Below are 7,323 nucleotides of genomic sequence, written 5' to 3'. Positions count from 1 at the left end.
CAAATTTTGATCGATTATCAGCAGAAGTTAGAATTAAAGAATTAAATTCTTTTAATTCTAATTATGCCGATATATCCAGATTCTCTTACGTTTATCTGTTCAATGAATACAATGAATAATAATTAGGTTAGAATTATGATGCTCTGTTTTTAATCGTTGTAAAACCATGTTTAATTGAACTCAACTAAAATTTCGCTTAAACCAAGATAGGAATAAAAAGAGTAAAATTGAATCTGTGACTTATCTTTTCAATTTTTTTAATCAGCATTTTTTCAACCGTTTTATTGCTTTAGAAGCATGTATATGTTTTGCAACGAGAGCAAGAGATCTTGGTATATTGTTTGAAAAAAATAAAGAACTATGAAATAAATCTCTCATCAGCAGATGACTTCGAAGTATTTACATTGTTTGATAAGTTATAGAGATAAAAAGTTAGGCTTTACGGAAATATTTACTCAGAATTTCTGAGCTTTCAAAAAATGGGAACATCAGATTCCAATAAATTACGAACGAATTTTGCAGAACAAAGCAAATATATATTTTCTCTTTTGTACCGAAACTCATTAGTGGCCGATCATTGATGCCGACAATGTTCTAGAAAAGTATTTCTAAAACGCACGAAGCATGTTCAGATATTTTATGCTAAGTGAAAAATAATGTTGCTATAGATGGAAGAGTGAAAGTAATGACATTATTATTTCAGGTTGTTTTTGCCTTATATCTCACTGAAGGGAAAAAATAATGTAAAACACACACACACACAAAAAAAAAAAAAAAAAAAAATGTATGCAAGCTTTCATATTTTGTATTACGCCGAAAGGGGCGTTTTTTTCATTTAGACACACATACACGCTTCGAGAGCATTAGGCATATCTTTGGAATTTTCGGTAGAAAGTTTTCCGCGCTACGGATAAAAATTTTTTATTTCGTACAAAGTGCTTTGAAATCGTTGAGTTTTACAAAATATAAAACAAATTCGAAGTTAAAAATTCGGACTTGCCCATATTAGGGTGGATGACTACGTTATTCAAAATTTAATGGCTCTGGGTACTGTTGTTTTTTCACATTGCAAGAAATATACCTACATTCATGCAGATTCTTCGTTATTTAATTTCTTGAAATGTAATACAGGGCGATATTTGGTACCAAAAATTGGAAAAGTGATTCAACGCTTTTAGTGATTCGACGCATTTCGGTACTAATAGCCCTTACGGACTCATGCCCCTTAAGCTAAAATAAATAAATAAATAAATAAAATAAAATAAATAAATAAATTTTAAAAATGCGTTTCAAATAACAAATGCAAGATAAAATAAAATAGATGAAATTCTAATACAAAAATGCAAACAGAAATTAAATACACTACATAAAATCTGAAAAAAAAAAAAAAAATCTGAAAGTTTTCACATTTTAAATTACGTTCAAAGGGGCGTTTTTTTAACCTTTTGTGTGTTACGCTTATTTATTAAATATCATGTTCTTTGCACTTAAATTCAGTTCAATAACAATGTCGCAAAATAATTTGAAAATGAGCCTGTGTTTAGAATTTCCAATACACAGTTCCGCGCGCTGGAGATAAAATTTTTTTTTTTTCCCTCTTAGAGTGTTGCCATTGCTCGCTTTCAAATCGTTGAGTTTGTACCTCAGAAATTCGTTAAAGTTTTACAAAATATGAAATCGAGAATAAAACAAATTTCTTCCACACGCCCATATTAGTAGGAGAATTACGTCATTCAAAATTCGATGGCTCTATGTACCGCTGTTTTATCACAATGCGAGAAATATACATACATTTATGCAGATTTTTCATTACTTCTTCAAATATAATGCAGGAATCTAACATTTGGTGACAACAGTTTGAAAAGTGAAACGGACATTTATAGTAATTCAACGCAAAATCGCAATACGAAAACAATAGTCCTTCAGCGACAAAGCGCCTTTGGACTAATAAATAAAAGTTTAAAAGGTTTCAGATTTTAAACTACGTCTAAAGAAGCGTTTCTTTAACGTTTTTTGTGTTACCTTTATTTATTAATATCCTGTTCTTTGCACTTAAACCATAAAATTCAGTTCAACAGCAATGTCGCAAAATAATTTTAAAATGAGCTTATCTTTAGAATTTTCGATACACAGTTCCGCGCGCTGGAAATAAAAAGGTCCCCTCCCTTCCGTAGAGTGTTGCCATTGCTCGCTTTTAAATCGTTGAGTTTGTTAATGAAAATTTCATTAAAGTTTCACAAAATATGAAACCGATAAAAAAACAAATTCCAAATTTCAAATTTGATCTTCCACATGCCCATATTCGTAGAAGAATTACGTCATTCAAAATTCGATAACTATAGTCCTTCAGGGACAAAGCTCCTTTGGACTTAAAAAAAATAATAATAAATTCCACTTATTATTTGTCAAGTGATATAGCTAATGGAATGATGGAATGGTCGCTATAACGATCATCGAATGTATATGCACTTATCATTGTTTAATACTTATTTCTACCCTTAATTTGAAAAAAATATCACTGTGGGTTAGTTATTCAGGGTAGTAGCTTTGGTATAGTTAATTCCAAAAAACGCTGTTCTATTCTTTGTTAAAAATATTCAGCTATCTCTCATTAGTCATCCCATACCTTAGTTAACAACAACAATGGATTTGTTATCGTAATCTAGAATTAGACGTGTGTGTGTGTGTGTGTGTGTGATCATGGCAAAGTCTCGAGGGCTATCTGCCTAAGGGGAGGGATGCCTTCGTGGAGGACTTTCTAAGGGAAACTGGCTCGTATACACGTTACACATGGGGAAAACCACGAAAACGTCCATGCAGCCACCCCGTTCGTGGGATTCGAACAATCTAGAATTAGAAGAAAATTATATGTAAAAATATTGTCCTCATCTTTTGCGTATCTCATGTCAGCAGCTAGTATATCGTAAAACAACAAAAGGATGCGATTTATTCAAATTCGTAACTGATCCCCAGAGAGTATACCCCACAGTATACGCCACATAGTCTAGTAAACTCGATTCCTGATTACTCGACAATCAACTTTTATTTAAATGATTTCTGTTGATCAAACAGAATATTATCTTTGAAATAATGTGGTAATCTATAATAACTAGATTGTAGCAATTTCTAATATCTCTTATACCGTGACAATAGGCACATTTTAATTATAATATTATTGCAATTACAGTATATATTTACGTGTAGGAATGCCCACATATTTTTCTGATCTGTTCAAGGATTTTTTACATTATTCTATTTTTGCAACTTTTGCTTTTGTGAGACTGTTTATTGGAGCTGTCTAAAACGAAATTGCGACGAAGAACTATTGGCTGACTTGGACAATATTAATACATTCGAAGAAACTTTCCATAAACTAACTGAAAAGGAGAGTCTGTATGGAAATCAAATTTATAGCTATGATGAGTCTAGATTGAATTTTCGGTTATTGCCTTTGAAAACGCTCGCATCGAAAGAAGAAAAATTGGCCCCAGGCTATTAAAAAGTAAACAGGAAGAGTTGCAATCTTCGCATGCAGTAATGCAATAGGCAACTATAAGCTCAAACTAGAGCTCATAAGCTAATTAAAAAATTCGCAGGCTTTTAAAAACATAAAAGAATGCTCTAATGAGACTGACCACTTCTTTAAAACGCCTGCTTTGTACAGGAATCAATCAAGTGTATGAATGAATGGAGCCGAATCTCTGTAAGAGAGTTTAACATCACGGCAGTTTTTTCTACGCAAAGCTAGTACTTATTTTTTAGTTTTGCATGAAAGCAAGCGTTTTTCTAAATTTTAACAATTATTTAGGTATATTGTACATCTTGTGTTTTGTCTAGCATTAGAACTTTCGTTCGAATGGTAAGCAGAAAAATATTATGAGTTGTGATGTACAGACATTAGGTATTTTTTGGAAGCAGAAAAGATGAAAAATGAGCAATGCCTTCCCCGAGAATCGAAAACGGACCTCTGGAATACGCGCCCAGTATACAGAGCACTACACCACGAAGGCACGCTAAGAAGGCGGGAGAAATACCTTATAGTGAGTTAATCCAATCCTTATTCCTTAAAACTCGACAGTTTCAAGAAACTCGTCACCTCCCGGTGAACATTAGGTCGAGATTGCGACTTAATTGGTATCACCACTAAAGTTTCCGAGTCGAAAACCTATCGGTTAGTAATAAAATGAGAAAACTCTTAAGAAATAGTAAGAATTATAAATTTGTATAACTTTTATTGTTGATTGACTCTTCCATTCTAAAAAAAATGCATTTATTATCAGCTCTTGTAGCAAGGTCGGCTATTAACCTTTCGATGACGTATAGCCAAAGAGCCTTTCTTAGAAGGGGGGATAAAACATAGGTAGGTATTTAACAAATAAAACAATCAGCAACGCGTTCATCAGCATTATAAAAACATTTGCAGTACGTGCTAGCGAATTATTCTTTTCCACGTTGCACCATGAACTCTCATGAACTGTAGAGATTAAGTTCTTTGTCAGATCCAGAATGAGGTCAGTCTTCAGGTCTACGAAAGAATATAAACCAAAATAAACTCCGAGTAGTCAAGTTTTTTTATTTATTTATTTATTTTATGAAAGTATGAGAATAATTAAAAATTTCGTCCTGAATATTGTACAGAATGCATATAAAATCCACACAAAAATCCTCGTATGTGCCATAAAACAGCAATTTTTATATGCGCCTCATATGTGCCATAAAACAGCAGCGTTGAAAAAATTTGATGCTGAAGTGATTGAGGAAGAGAAACGTGTAACCATTAAAAAACAGGGAGGGGCTAAGAAGGATTTTCCAGAAAGTTCATTATATTTATTTTGCTGTTATTTCATGGTTTTACTTTAATTTCAGTGTGATGTAAATGATTCGTATTAAAATATAACTACAAATTTTGTCCTTAAAATTTTGTAGATTTTAATTGTACAACAAACCATAATATTTCGGTCACAAGTGAGTAGTACATTAAACTCAATGTATAATGTACCATCGTGTATTCTCTATTTTTCTATTGCATTAAATTCGCTAAGGCTCTAAACGAGGTTTAGAAATGATCCATATGAATTAGCGAGATTTAAAGCGAAAAAAAGAATATTCTTAACAGTTCTTCAGCTTTTCGGTTTACTTGAATTTTAGGTTATCTCAAAAAGCATTGATCCACAGTATATCAGGTAATTATGAGGAGACGGAGTTGACGATATAATTTTTATTTATTTATTTACCTTTTTTTTTTTAAGTACACGAAATCCACATGTTAACTTTTCGATTTCAGAAATTCTCGTCTAAAGTAGTATCAACGTCAGTAATTTTCTACCGGCAAATTTCCACGCAGAATGGGAAAAATCAAAATATTCTGCAAAATTCTTTTTCATAATTCTTGGAATCTTACGCGTTTCCGTTGCTGGTAGTTTAAAAACTCCCAAACAACTCTTGAGAGCCTGTCTCTTTGACAAGTTTGTTTTACAGTTAGCTAATTTTGCATACAAAGTCTACGTTCACCTGCTTTCACAGCAAAGAATGTATTATCTCTAAAATAGGAACAAGGAGTAGAAATAATTTAAAACTCTGGAATTAATCGGTTTTCATACTCCTTGATTCAATGTAACTTTTTCCCACCATTTCAGTTAAGCGAAGTTTAGTCGAACGGCAATTTATTTACACTAATTTATTTATTCTTATTTCTTGAAATTTAGTTTTAAATGTATTAATACTAAATGTTGAATGTTCAATGTTGAGTATGAACAATAAACCTATATTTCGCTTTCAGCAAGTCGTGATATATATTATTATGTGCAATTTTTTGGATAAGCTGTGACCTAATAGCGACTAGGAATTTTTAGCCCAAAGGAGCGTTAGTTCAGAAGGGATATATTAGTCTCGAAACGGAATTTTGCGTTGAATCCCCTGTAAAAGGCTGAATCACTTTTCAAATTGTTGCCACCAAATCCTTGTATTATTTTTAAAGAAATTAAGTAAAGGAGCATGTGCATGAATGAAGTTATGGTTCCCGCGTTGTGAAACTACGACGGTAACTAAAGCCGTCAAATTTTGAATAACGTAATCCTCTACCCGAACATGGGCGCCTAGAAGCTCGAATTTTAAATTTCGAATATGTTTCATTATCCATTTCATATTTTGTAACGAGTTTTGGATTAACAAACTGAACGACTTCGAAACAAGCAATCGCAATACTGTACTTAAAAGAAAAAACATTTTATTAAAGATATACCGTTTTTAAATATTTTGTGATATTGCTGTTCAATTGAATTTTATGCGGTTTAACTGCGAAGAACATAATATTTAATAAATAAAAGTAACACACAAAACGTTAAGAAAAAAAGGCCTTTTGGGCGTAATATAATATCTGAAAGCTTTCAAATTTATTTTAATTTGTTCATTTATTTATTTTTGTATCCTGTTCCACTTTTTTTCCTTTTTTTGTAGATTTGATTAAAATGAAAAAAAATACAGTTCTTAGATATGCATTCGTGCGTATGTTGCATTTGACAAGAAAAATCCTTTTCTTGAAATGATAGTTCTTGTTTAGCTATAATTTTTCTTAAGCCGTAACCCTAATCCTAACGAATTATTTTGAAAACTACTAACAATGTCAGACTAGTTGTTACTTCTTAAACAAGTATGCCTATCGTAAGTATTCGGTTTAAAACTATTTCAAGTGCCAGTCAAAAATATGAATAGGACGATCAGATTACAGATCTTACATAATACTTTGCGTTTTTCTAAATTTTCAAAATATTAAATAGATTTTTTAATATTTTACGGTAAACTCTTCCTTAGATTTGAGTCTGTAGATCGAGGTTTTCAGACTGCAATTGGAAAATAAAAGGGAGTGATTTTGATCCCATTTTTTAAAGTTAGTAAACTTAAGTTTGCTGGCTTTTGTTAGCTTAAGTACTGTGATGGAATCATGGAATCAGAAAAATTGTCCAAAAGCACCGCAGTTTCCATCCGTCAGACTTTTGCATGTTTACAGTCAATTCAGTTTTTAGATGCAAATCAAATACTCATGCAATATTTGTGCACAAAACATTCAAGAGTTCACAAATTAAAAAGCGTAGAAGAGAAATTTCACATTCCATTTTGAAAAACAATTTTTAGAATTTGTTTTTCTTTAGAAACATTCAAGCATATTTTAATACCTATTTTACATCACGCAAGGTATAATAGGTATAATGGCAATGGTATAATAATAGAAATAATAACAGAAAGGATTATTTTTGACATTAGATAAGTCTATAGTTTAGTCTTTACATTTTTTCTGTTACGTTATATTACATCACGAGATGACCT

Source organism: Stegodyphus dumicola, chromosome 5, assembly GCF_044657685.1.
Source record: "Stegodyphus dumicola isolate Sdum_Otavi_A_Nest chromosome 5, ASM4465768v1".
In the NCBI taxonomy this organism is placed as follows: domain Eukaryota; kingdom Metazoa; phylum Arthropoda; class Arachnida; order Araneae; family Eresidae; genus Stegodyphus; species Stegodyphus dumicola.
The sequence above is the reverse complement of the archived record's forward strand: the minus strand, read 5'-3'. Positions refer to the sequence as shown.